Source organism: Schistocerca nitens, chromosome 5 (assembly GCF_023898315.1).
Source record: "Schistocerca nitens isolate TAMUIC-IGC-003100 chromosome 5, iqSchNite1.1, whole genome shotgun sequence".
NCBI classification, from domain to species: Eukaryota; Metazoa; Arthropoda; class Insecta; order Orthoptera; family Acrididae; genus Schistocerca; species Schistocerca nitens.
The window spans coordinates 191110075-191122588 of NC_064618.1; the positions used below are offsets into that span (position 1 = coordinate 191110075).

Below are 12514 nucleotides of genomic sequence, written 5' to 3' on the forward strand. Positions count from 1 at the left end.
CCATACTGATAACAATTGTCCAGCCCTTATTGAGATAAATGGCGCTGTCTCTGGATAACGACGTACTCCTGGGAAAGTTAATTTTGGTTGGGTTCAAGTGTAGCTCTAGTTATGTGGGATAACGGGTGCAGTTGCCGCAGTTGGGTAGTTGCTGCAACAGAACACGATGCTTAAGACAAATCATTCGTCAATGCAACTATCAAAATGGAAGATTGTGACCGGTAGCTCGTCAACCAGAAATGAAGAGCGCAAATCAGATTCCAGAAATGAATTTCATTATTCTTGATCTGTATCATCACCAACCTACGGAAAGCTTAAGTAACACATACGACGACTTTTACCAGAATTTAGCAGCAACAGTGCAATTTGACAATAATTTTGCACGTTCAAGACCTGCCACAGTCGCCACGTGGTAATGTCGTTTCTAAATTCGATAGCAGCATCCCTTACGTTGTGATGGGTAAGGCCGCATGCGTTCTGAGTCTAGTATCGTGTCACCAGAAACCAGCGCCACAAACTTCGTAATTATGTCGTTTTCTCTTTCTAATACGTATATTTGAATGGTTATATTTCTAGTAACGCTTATCGTGAAGCAGATTAATTGCATTGCTCATAAAAAAATAAATAAATAAATCAAGATTTTGTGTAAGTTTAAGTCTTATAACCACAGAGGTTATTACTAATCAAAAGAAATTGTCAAAGTCAGCACAATCCTATGCCAGAGGTAGAACTACTTGTGATATTTTCTGACTTCATATTAATACATTTCAAACATTTGCTTGTCAGACAATTTCTTTGAGCAGAGATATTATTAGTCCACATATTATTTGCTTTATTTTTTTGAATAATTAATGTATTTCAAACCTTTCTTTTCTTGTTGCAGATTAATATGATTTTCAATCTTGACTAATTTTGCGAATGCTTAGTATGTAAACCACCACTTTAAGTCCAAAATGTTCTTAATTGATTTAAACTCTGTACAATCAATTTAACGTGCAAGAGCTTAATAACACTAGTGTTTAGATTCAATATTGCCTCAATGTAGACACGATTAGCATTTGACAGAAAATCATACAGAAGTCGATGAGAACTGCTAATTGAGTTACAAAATTAAAATTCATTTCAATATAATAATATGCAGTGATTTTCTCGACAAAGTGACTACAAACTTCTCCCGGCCATCGACTGATTCGTTGATATCCACGGAGCGCACACATGAACTGGTGCGCTTGTCATGTCAGAAACAGAAAACAGACATTTCTGTTATACATTGATTAACGTTTAATAATATACTTTCAAGTAACTAATTGTTAAGTCACTCAGGCCGTAAAAGAACTGCGGTTTCTCAATTGCTGTTCGGAAATACAAGAAAGGTTACTGTCCTCAACAGCTTTGGCTGGGCGACCAAGCCAGGCCTATGCTGAGATGAAAGAAACAATGTATTGTGGGACCTACAGAAAAAGCTTATTCGTTTCTGCTGTTGTCCACATAAGTTTGCAGATCTGCTTCACCTCTCGCTTTCTTCCGCATTAACACTGGCGGCTATTATCGCAGATCACGACCGCATTACACCTTGTGTGCCTTTGAATCGTTTTACAGGAATGGTAGAACCGACAGATGCCCTTTACAGAAACCTTGGAAAACTTAACTTTTCGTGTTGGACCGGGAATGTGTACGCGAATCCATTGTGACACTATTGTACTACAACGTAATGCTTCGCTAGCATTCTGGGACTCTATACATGGTGTCATTCATGTGTCTCGGTCACAGTCTCTCACCTTTTGAAACTAATTTTTCAGCGCCTTAAGAGATGTGTTTTGCGCTTATAAGAGCGCTGCCCATTTGAGGGAACCATAATCTATTCACATTAACACCATGTGTCCCCTCGTTAAACTTTTCATTTACATACTCGCAGTTTTCATTCTAAAACTAAACTAAACTCCGCCCGAACAGGCCACAAAGGCCCAACGGTACCGACCGGCTGCCGCGTCATCCTCGGACCACAGGCGTCACTGGAGACAGATATGGAGGCGCGTGTGGTCAGCACACTGCTCTCCCGGCCGTTTTTCAGTTCACGAGACCGGAGTTTTGATTACAGTGTGTATTATTTTCACCGAATTCCTTTTACTTTTTGCTGAAGAAAACTGGGTTATGAAAAATGGTTCTGCTCTGAGATAACACAACTTCCTTGTTATCGACTGACACATCTCTCGGTGAACTTCCACTATCGTGAAACAGTTTCTTTTTTCTGTTGAATGTCAGGTAAATACAGTTACATATGATTTTATATATGGGATTATATTGAGGGCAGTCACTGCAACGGCTGTGGGCTCATACTTACAATATAATATTTAGAATGTCCTTTATTTTAATAAAACACCTTACTTACTATCACATACAGATGTTCAGGAAGGTGTCTGTCGTCTTCTGTTGGGTCAGATTTTGGCAGTGTCATATGGAAGTAATGACGATATATCTGTAGCTGGGAAAAGAGAATGTTAGGACTAAAATGAAAATACTTGTGATTATTAATGTTTTATTATCTTAAGGGTACATTGTATGTCCTATGCCGCCAATGTGAAATTATCGAAATTTGTGGCCCATTATCTTGGGAAATTTTTAAGACACCAACTTACAATTTTCCATAGTTATTTAATGTACCTTTCTAGATACATTGAACTAGAATTATTACTAAAATTATATTGTGGGGCATGTTATCTTTTTTTACAAACTCTCAATTTTTTTGACAGAATTTTGTAAATAAATGAACAAAACAACTCAGAATATTTTAATTATTCTGTTGATTCACACACTTGGCATGCTGTGAAAATTTCATGTCTCTACCATCAGTATTTTAAAAAACTGGTCATTTATTGCAAAAAATGTAGTTCATAGACAAAGAGGTTTAAAACTTTTTTTATTAGGAATTCTCATACAGACTTATATTCCTGCGTCTTTTATGCACTATAATTGCCCTGGCCAATAGTCTGTGTCGTCTTCAGTGTCACAACAGCCCATTGCTTGCCTCCTGTTTTCCTTTCTTGCTTCCTCTGTCATTTGCTGAGCAGCTAACTCTGCTTCATGTACGCGTAGCTCATCCAGTTCTCGCAGTCCTTTAGTTGTGTTCTGTCGAAATCTTACCCCTAACATATCCAGAACCTTCAGTCTTTTATACTTCTCACCATTAAAAGTTATTACAGCGTCAGACACTGCTAACGTTAGAGTCATAAGGCCAACAAATACATTTTTAGGCACACAGCACCACACAACATTACTGAAGGACTGATTCACGTTCTAGGTCTCCTCATGTAAGCACTTCTTTAGTATCCAGAATGAGATTTTCACTCTGCAGCGGAGTGTGCGCTGACATGGAACTTCCTGGCAGATTAAAACTGTGTGCCGCACCGAGACTCGAACTCGGGACCTTTGCCTTTCGGGGGCAAGTGCTCTACCACTGAGGTACCCAAGCACGACTCACGCCCCGTCCTCACAGCTTTACTTCTGCCAGTACCTCGTCTCCTACCTTCCAAACTTTACAGAAGCTCTTCTGCGAACCTTGCAGAACTAGCACTCCTGAAAGAAATTTTCATGTCAGCGCACACTCCGCTGCAGAGTGAAAATCTAATTCTGGAAACATCCCCCAGGCTGTGGCTAAGCCACGTCTCCGCAATATCCTTTCTTTCAGGAGTGCTAGTTCTGCAAGGTTCGCAGGAGAGCTTCTGTGAAATTTGGAAGGTAGGAGACGAGGTACTGGCAGAAGTACAGCTGTGAGGACGGGACGTGCGTCGTGCTTGGGTAGCTCAGATGGTGCAGTGCGGCTCTCGCAGCCGAGCGAAGCAGACGTGCGGTGTGTGCTCTCCGCTGTCAGAGAGGGCCCGCGCGCCTTGTTTACTTTCTTCGGCCGACACTAACATGACGCTGTAGCGCTACAAGACCATGGCATACCAATACAGAAGATCAACCTTGAAATTCACATTTCGGAACGACTTTACACGACCAAAGGCGCTCGAAGTCGAACGCTTTTTAAAAGAGGAAGCCAAGATCCCGGCTGCCGACATTGTCGGCATTCGCTTTTCGATCGTCAGTAGCACGGTCTATGTAAAGCTCATAAACGAAACTACATGCGACAACGTGCATCGTGAGATGAAACAAGAACTCCGCTTCTGCCACGCAGATGGCAATGTTGGCAACGTCGAGGTCGGCCATGCCGCAATGGGACTGCAGACTATACGCATATTCGAACTTCCATTTGAACTCCCGGCGGCAGAAGTTGCAGCGGCGCTCCGCCCCTACGGCACGGTACACGAACACGTGGCTGAAAAATGGACCCAGTTTAAGACGTATCCAGTACACAATGGAGTACGCCAAGTGCGCATAGATCTCCAACGACACGTGCCATCCTATCTACAGATAGGAGGATGCCGGGCCATAGTTATTTATGACGGCCAGCCGAAGACGTGTTCCGGATGCGGCACGGAAGGTCACCTTCGTTCCGAGTGCCTCCAGCGTCGGATCACACAACTCCCACCGAAGGACGTTGAACCACCAGCGGCGAAGACTATTCTACCCGTGACTTACGCGGCGGCGCTCACGACGTTCTCCACAGAACAGACACGGCCGACCGCTTCAGCGGTACAAGAATCACTTTCCACGGACAAAAACCTGGATGATCCGCCGACCTGGCCAGTGGAGGAAAATAGTACTACGACTGTGGAGGTAGCAAACGCGACAGACATTGACGCCAGCAAGATGGCAATTGATTCCCTTATTGTACCGACCGAAGCGTTTGTTCCGGCGGAGCGTGAGTCAGTGCCGTCTTCTGACAATGAAGGCCATGTACGGAAACAGCGATCACCGAAACGCCGAAAACGCCGTCGTCGGACCGTGTCGGAACACAGCGGTTCGCATTCGGCCGGGGAAGAACAACTGACCACGCAAGAAGCCAGCCGCGAAGCTGAGGCTGTTTCCACTGACTCCAACCTTGCAGAACAGACAGAAAAACATGCAGCTTTCGACCATCAGCCCATTGACAGAAACAGTGAGCAGCGGAAAGGTACCAGTGCAGGCAGCGAAGTCGCCCGGCCCCTTACCATCAAACATTCCGAGGCTATGGAACATGAACAGACATCCGCGCCCGCTTCGTGGGCCGAGGACGTCGAGACACAACATCCCGATCCGCGGCCAGCTGAGGCGCCGCCGGATCATGCAGCATAAGCAGCACAAGGAGGACCGCGTTCGGCGGGAGGTGACATCACTTCCGATGTTCGCTTCTCTCCAACTTCAGCATGGATAACCTCGCCAATGAATATCAACATGATCAGTTCTCCTCTCAAGATCCAACTTTTGAAAGAAACCATACGAGCCATGGGAGCTGACTTTGCTTTCCTACAAGTAGTGAAAACGACTGCACTCCCGCACTTTTACGGTTACGCCACACATGTGACGTCCGGTAGCCCTGCAGACACCGGAGTGGCAATATTAGTGCGTGAAGGTATTGAAGTTACCGACGTCACGTTTCTTCCCTCCGCGCGAGGAATAGCATTTACGGCACTCAACACCCGATTCATTAATGTTTACGCGCCGTCGGGTACCACAAGACGACACGACCGCGCCAGATTCTACTCCACAGATGTCGCTCCCCTTTTCCTTGGACGATACGACCACAGCGTCTTGTCCGGAACTGGGTGCGATGATCCAAGAACTTCACTTGTGAGACACGTGGGAAAAAGTCCACGGTAACCGCTCTGGCCACACTCATCTTACAGTCATTCGGCCAGCCGACTTGACCGCATATTTGTGTCACAAGATCTCACACAAGGTGTGGTGGACGCCGAACTATGGCCTCAAGCCTATTCCGATCACAGTGCCTATATCTGCACTATACACCTACAAGTCTGGCGCAGCAATGGCTTTTGGAAGCTCAACATAACTCATATCCAGGACCTGGATTGCCGTCGGCAAGTTGCAGCAACGTGGACTGACTGTGAACGCCGCCACCCACGGTACACCTCGATCCTGGAGTGGTGGCTCCTCTGTGCCAAACCAGCAATCCGTAGGACACTTATGCAATATGGCAAGGACGTGACTGCGTGGCATCGACAGACTCTTGATTTTTACTACGCGGCACTCAGTGACCTCGACGCCTTACCCCCTTCCCCGGAGAGACAACATGACCAAAGCAGAATCAAGGCTCCCATTCTACCATTGACGAAGCGCCGACTAGAAGGTGCAGTAGTCCGCTCGCCACGGCACGACCGAACGGTTGCAGAGGAACCCACTATGCACCACGTTGTGGCGGATAAGCGCCGACAACGCCAACATTTAATCACACAACTCAGGACACACGACGGTCGCTTATGTACGACCCAAGCAACCATAGTAAAGGCGGTGGAGGATCATTTTCGTTATCTTTACAAGGAAAGAACCGTCGATGACGAGGCTACTACTGAAGTGTTACAGCAAGTAACACGTACTATCGACGAGGCTACCGTGAATGCACTAACAGAGGAAATCTCACTCGAAGACGTCGAAGACGCCGTAGACATAGGTGCGGCCAATAAGTCTCCTGGACCTGATGGATTGCCCATCGAATTCTACCGGACTTTCCGTGACATCATAATGCCTCGCTGGGCTATAATGTTCCGAGAACTTATGTCCCCAGACTGTGTTGTGCCGCCAGCGTTTGTAGAAGATCTTCTCATACCGGTACACAAGCCAGGTGGAGGGCTATCGATTAACGACTATCGGCCGCTTACAATGCTGAACGCCGATTACAAGATTTTCACCAGGATTATGGCGAGCCGTATTAAGACGACTTTGCCGATGATCCTCGCTCCAGAACAGACGTCGCAGGGGGGGGGGGGGGGGTGGGAGAAGCCAACATACACATGGCCACCGGTGACTGCAGGGACTTAATAGCGACCGCTTCTGCGTGCCGTCTGAGAGCGGCGATCGTCTCCATCGATTTCAACGGCGCCTTTGATAGAGTGCACCACAACTTCCTCCTACGCGTGATGGACTGTATGGGATTCCCCCCGAGCCTCATCGACACCCTACGGCGTCTTTGGACCGCAGGCAGCTCACACGTCCAGGTCAATGGAAGGACGGTAGGACCAGTACCCATTAAGAGGTCTCTACGACAGGGTTGTCCCCTTTCTACCTACATTTATGCAATCGCACTCGAGCCACTCCTAGGGGGCCTTAACCACCGCCTATCTGGCATCACGCTGCGGGACGTCGCCTTTCGCTGTAGAACATACGCTGACGACCTGCTGCTGTTGGTTCGTTCCAATGACGAAGTTCAAAGCGTAGTAACCTGGATTGAGCGATACGGACAGGCCGCAGGCAGTCTTATGAACATCAACAAGTCAGCGGCGTTGGATATTTGGCGTGGTCTCGGACCGGTAGCCCTCGCTCCCCTCCCACCAGTTTCTGATCTGCGATATTTGGGAATCACGTACAAGAAAGATGTACGTAAAACAGCTGCAGCAAACAACCGACGGTTATTACAGATCATACGACAGAACCTGATCCGGGACATGAATCAGCTACAACGTGTTGAATACCTCAACCTCTACGTAGCATCAAAACTCAACCACGTGGCACAGGTCCTCCCACTAACGCTGCAGATAGGTCGCCGGCTTCAGGCGGCCTTCAGTTACTACGTTTCCGCAGGTCATATCTTTAAAGTACGATACGACACTCTTACCCTCCCAGTGCACAAAGGAGGGCTGGGATTGGTCAACGTCAGGGCGAGAGCAGCTGCCCTTTACATGAGCAACATAAGGAAACGATGAAAAAGTCAACATACCCCTCTCACTGGTCGTTTAATACAGTTTCTGATGCCAGTTTCTAACGTCCCGCCGGTGTCGGTTGCGCACGTCGCACCACAGCTCTCCCATGTGTCGACCTTCATTCTTGATTACAGCTATGTCAGCTCGAACCTCTCCTCCACACGTCCACCAAAGGCGAACGATTTTTATACCAACCTTCTGCGGGCTGTTCCCCATAACGTGGTGGAAAACAAGTACCCTGCGGTTCACTGGCCAAGAGTGTGGAAAACGATACACCACAACTTCTGTCATCCACGGTGCGTTCGAAGTGGTGTCAGATCGCCAACAAAAAATATCCCACACGACAGCGACTTCACACTATTGGACTGGCAGACTCCCCTTATTGCCCAGATTGTGACCTTTTGGATACCGATGAACATCGTTTTACTTGCGCATCATCGTCCGGAGTTTGGCGACGAACACAGAAGATATTGGCTTGTTACCTCCGGGTCACACCTGATATGATTGACCCTCAGACCCTACTCTGTCCCGATGAAACTTACTTTCCGGCTGCAAAATATCATGCGCTTACATGGTTCAAAGGACTTACCGTCGCCTACATCTTTAGCGACGGAGAGAAAGAGCAGCTTGATTACTGGTGGTTCCTACAAAATGCTCACAATGCCCTCGAACGCACACCGAAATACCGTACGCTCTTCCCAAATTATTTACGCAGCGTTTTCGTTAACCCCCCACTCAGCTGGGGAGTGCCAAGCTGCGGTTAATGTTCTGTGCCGCATCACACTAACGGCTGAACGTTCTGCCTTGTCAGCCATGAACGAAGGAAGAGACAAGCTGCTGCAAGGATGCTGTTTTCCTTGAGGCACTAGCGAAGCAGAATGCCTCCGTTGCAGATGCCCTTCAAAGGCGCTATTGGAGATATCAGAGAACGATGGCGAGGCTCCAAGTGGACCAGTTACATTATTGAAGAACCTTTTAGTTGGAATTACATCAGTGATTTATATTTTTATATTTTGATTACTCTTTTATGCCACCTTTCTTGTTGTAACACTTACTTGTAACAGTTACTAGAATTCTCATTTGTACACGTTCCCTAAATGTAATCATGTAAAAGAAAGTGGCAAAGGATAGCCCTAACCTTGATTTCCCATATTTCCCCTGGTATATATGCAGCTCTCTGGGGTGGGTTTACTCAGGAGCCAACGCCTGAAGTGGATCAGATTTTTTGTTATAGGATGAAAAGTGGCGGTGGCACTCAGGCTTTTTTTAGTTCCATTTTCCTAAGGGGCTTTTTAAGGGAAAAAAGTGGTCAAAAAAAGAGAAAAAAATAGATGGTAGAGCACTTGCCCGCAAAAGTCAAAGGTCTCGAGTTCGAGTCTCGGTCCGGCACACAGTTCTAATCTTCCAGGAAGTTTCACTTCTTTAGTAGCTCATGATTTGCCTGATCTCTGTAAAGAGGTTTGAAAGCCTCCATTACTGCCAAAGGATGAGAATGTTTATGTGTAAATTCATTCAGAGTGCTAGACAATTAAAAAAAAAATGGTTCAAATGGCTCTGAGCATTATGGAACTTAACATCTACGGTCATCAGCCCCCTAGATCTTAGAACTACGTAAACCTAACAACCTAAGGACATCACACAACACCCAGTCATCACGAGGCAGAGAGAAATCCCTGACCCCGCCGGGAATCGAACCCGGGAACCCGGGCGCGGGAAGCGAGAACGCTACCGCACGACCACGAGCTGCGGACTAGACAATTCAGCTTGCCTATATTTACACCAAGTGTTTGGCGTAGGTGGACACAAACCATGATATGGCTTTTCATTGGTAGATATTCCATAAAACAATGTGCTCCACACAGCTCTTTTCATCTTTTCTAAATTGTCACATTTATCTCTAATGGCCTTCCCATAATATTCCTGTAATTCATCAATTACTTTGTCCGTTAGTCTTCCAGCCGTTATTCACACTATTTTCGGCGAAAACAAGAGTCTGAAACAATGGACTGATTTGTTTATTCGTAATGCCAACTTCTCTGACGTAGCAGTTGGCACAAAAAAGCAATTCACAGCCTTCTAGACTGTGTAGTTCCCAAGATATGACTGCTCAACTGCGGCATTATATGTGTAGCCGCGAAATTTGACAGTTACACGTCAACGTTCAAAATATTATTTGAAGGTCTCACAGTTGTCTGATTTTAATTTACCAAAATGTTCAGCAAGGTCCAAAGTACATTAAGGAGTAGAAAACAGAAAATGTCAGATTTCAACGGATTTCACGTACAATGTCCCCTTAATAGCAAAGCTGTCCGCCCGTGGTCGGCGCGACGGAATGTCGTACCTAACGGCCTGGGTTCGATTCCCGGCTGGGTCGGAGATTTTCTCCGCTCAGGTACTGGGTGTTGTCCTTATCATCATCATTTCCTCCCCATCGACACGCAAGTCGCCGAAGTGGCGTCAGCTCGAAAGATTTGCACCAGGCTAACGGTCTACCCGACGGCAGGCCCTAGACACATGTTATTTCCGTTTCCAAGAGCAAAATTGTCGCTACCCGAAGGCTGGTTTCCACAACATGGTCACTTACTAAGCTATGCTCCTGTCGGAGGTGGTAAGCCGTTGCCTTCCTCCGAACTTTAAATTGTATTACCCAGCCCGTTGTACAGGGGCTCACAGTTTAACGTCAACACGGCATCACAAATCAACTCGCTAATTTTCAGTTCAGCCATCATTTGAAGAAATGAAGGAAGTGGTAAGCGCCGGTTTAAACCTTAGAAGGGACTGAGGTACGATCTACGTACTTTAGGATTTGTAGCCTGGTGTTTACCACCCACTGCGTACCTTAATGCTTTTGTTTCGTACGCTATGTTCTTCTGTCACCAGTGTTGTGTTAAATGCCTTTTAACGTCTTAAGGCATGGATACCATATTTCGTTTCGGAATGTGCTAGTTAAGGAGGTGCAGTAATGTACTGTAACATTAAAAGATGAGTCGCTTTTGGAACACTCAACATCGGTCGTTGTCCACCCACTTTTAACTGCATGCTATTCTGCTCCTCTCATGAGGTAGAGGGGCTTCCGAGTTGGGAAGTGGGCGTTGGCTGTTCCTTGAGGAGTGAACAGCGGTGCGTTGGCTGTGGTGAGAGGAGCTGTTTCTGGCCGGAGTAGCAGCAGCTTAGTGGTGGGCGGTTCTCTTGGTCAGAGCAGAGTAAGGAGCCACGATGCTGTGGGCGAATAGAGCGTGCTTTGGGACCCCAGGTGGACTGGCGTGGGAAGCACATGCCAGAAGTTCCTAGCCCGAACAGCGCATTTGGCCTTTCAAACCTTCGTTACTTGAAAGGGCGTTCGTGGAAAACGGGTGATTGTAAGACCATGAAACTTTGTGCAAACATTTGTAAGAACACTAGGAATAGAAATAACGACTTAATCGCCAAATGAAAGGCGGTCTGACATCACAAGAGAGGATAACATATTGTTGATGGCGCACTATTTTTACCTTCCAGGTTACAAACTTTGTTCAACGTGACAAACACCTGCATCCACGACAGCATGGAACAGTACTAGAGATAACATTTCAATATTGTTCGCTGCCATTTTGGAACTGTGGACGATTGTATGTTCACCTGTCCTTACGCAGCTGATGCTCTGCTGTAAGATTACGTACAGCATTTCCAGCGAACAGTAACGCCTTTAACAGCTTTTGGCAAAGTTGTCCGTCGGCCTCTCTCAGGACCAGTGCCCAAATCGTCAGTTAATTCAAATATCCGGATCGTGCTCTTCAACTTCGGCATGGGAAGAGAACCTCTCCATACTGCAAAGAGCGGCAGCACCACTGATGTTTTTTTGAGAAAACAGCTTCAGGAGTAAAGCCCTGCTCACCTTCTGCAGATCATCGTTAAATGTCCACGACTATAATGCACACTGGAGCTTGTGTTTCACTCAACGTCGCCATACCATCACCGGTGCCCATTAAGTCTTGACACTAACACTAGTAACAATTGAAATCCTGCAGACCACAGTTTCAAATTGCAACACCATAAAATGCTTAATGTAGAGAAATGAAATTTAAGCAATATATATGTCTAGGTAACATGTTTAAGGAATAACATTGCAAGATCAAAGAATAATGTAAGCGCGAGATAAGCCATTGCAGATTTGAAATACTAGTACATTAATAACTGGTCTAACTGCCAGAATGTTGCATAGAAGCATGAAAACGTGCATGCATTGTGTTGTACGGAGCCACATGTCTGGCTGTTGGATGGAGGTCCATGCCTGTTGCACTTGATCAATACTGTGACGCTTAACGCTGTTTGTGGATGACGCTTGAGTCATCATCCGATGATGTTACATATGTGCTCTGCATCTGGTGATCGAGCAGGCCAAGGCAACATGTCGACACTCTGCAGAGCATGTTGGGTTACAACAGTGGTATGTGGGCGAGCGTTGTCCTGTTGGAAAACACCCCATGGGATGCTGTTCAGGAATGGCAGCACAACAGGTCGCATCACTGGATTGGCATACAAATTTGCAATCGCGTTAGACGGTTAACACGAGATTGCTCCTTCTGTCACACATAATCGCACCTCAAGTCGAGGTGTAGATCCAGCGCGTCTAGCACGCAGACAGGTTGGTTGCGGCCCTCCACAGGGCTCCTAACCAACACACTGTCCACATTGACACCTAGACAGAACCACCTTTCATCGGAAAATACAACAGGCGTTCA

General features: G+C 46.5%; 1 protein-coding gene across 1 annotated transcript in view; it reads left to right on the forward strand.

Moving 5' to 3' along the window:
• Window positions 1-12514, forward strand: part of LOC126259526 (basement membrane-specific heparan sulfate proteoglycan core protein-like) — a 209811-nt gene that overhangs the window by 95492 nt on the left and 101805 nt on the right. The gene's annotated exons all lie outside the window — the stretch shown is intronic.